The sequence below is a fragment of the Elephas maximus genome, chromosome 1 (genome assembly GCF_024166365.1).
Source record: "Elephas maximus indicus isolate mEleMax1 chromosome 1, mEleMax1 primary haplotype, whole genome shotgun sequence".
In the NCBI taxonomy this organism is placed as follows: domain Eukaryota; kingdom Metazoa; phylum Chordata; class Mammalia; order Proboscidea; family Elephantidae; genus Elephas; species Elephas maximus.
In genome coordinates, this window is record NC_064819.1 from 144,905,889 (window position 1) to 144,907,346 (window position 1,458).

The following is a 1,458-nucleotide window of genomic DNA, read 5'->3' on the forward strand; positions in this document are numbered from 1 at the left end:
CTTTAGAATCATGGTTTTATAATGGCTACATACCAGGCTAATCATTAGAAATACAAAACCTTAAACAAATACATCAGAATCCAAGCTTAACACTTCAACTCTAGTTGCCTTATCTGCCTTTGTTCTCTGTCTTTTCACCTACCACCAGCTGACCTTTTTTCTGTTCTGATATTATGTGATTTTCACCATGTAAGGTCCATAGTTGAGCTAAACCTTGGTGGTAAGACAGAACTTTCAACACAAGGGTAGAATCACTCACAACAGTATACTTAAAGCGAGTGAGGATAATTTTTCCAGGCTTCTAATATTTCCTTTCACGTGAAGTGAATTCTCATACAGACTGAGAAGGGACTTAACTTGAAGCTGATGCCTTTAGAAGGAGAAACTGAGGTAGCCCTTCTGCACTTGGTCTTGGAAGCTAGGCTGCCAATGGAGAGCTCTATTACTCCAAGCTGTGCAGCCTCCAAGCTGTCCAGGTGTGGAGGTCTATGTTAGCCTAGCGCTGCCTGCTTAGTGAACAAATTATGCTGAGGTTTGGTGGTAAAAGCCTAATTCCGTCAAGATCCTAAGTCACATTCTCTCATATCACCTTTATCAGTATAAATTTTTTTTCTCCTCATTTACCAATTTGTAGAGAACTTGAGTGAGTAAAAGCAGAGGAATTTACTGAGTCCCCTTAAACCCAATACTTCTCTCCCTCATATATTTCTCCCTGAGCTTCAATCTCAACCCCTCATTCAAGAGTTTGGAGCTAAGATTCAAGATACAATCTTTATTCATATTTTGGGAATACTTAATCAAAAATTTAGTCTCTCAAAGTGAGGTTATGTTACATTTCACACCCCAAAGCCGCATGGCCTTCCACCAAAATAACCCTTATAAATATCCCAATTACCATTTCTTAGTTAAAAAATCAGTGGATCTCTTAGCCACCCATGGCATATTATAGAAGTAAAACAGTATGAAAGATTACTGTAATTAATAAATATTTATTTTGCAGAGTTGATCCATCCAGCATAAATCTAGAATGGCCTTCTGAGCTCTGTAGTTCTACTAGCTGTAGTTTGATACCGAAATAACAAGCCCACTAGAAATATAAAAAGACAAATTAATTTTTTTTCTTGTCATATAGTCTTCCTCTTTCTTATTCCATTCAAGCATGTCCCATTCTAGAGACAGTTCTTAGAATCTATTACACAGATATTAGATCAAGTAGGCCACAATCAGAATGGGTTCTTGTTGGGGGATGAAGGGGCAAATTCACCATTGCTTCTGTTATGGGCTTCATAAAAATAAATTTCCATCTCTCTGGTTTAGGGGAATTAAGAGAGGGAAAAGCTGAAAGGAAAAAGAGAGAGAGAAAGAGTGAGCCAGGAATGAAACACTACTTATTGGATTACTTATTACTCAGTCAAGCCTTGGCCTGTGTCAGTGAAGGTCATTAGCTACGTTGAGAGA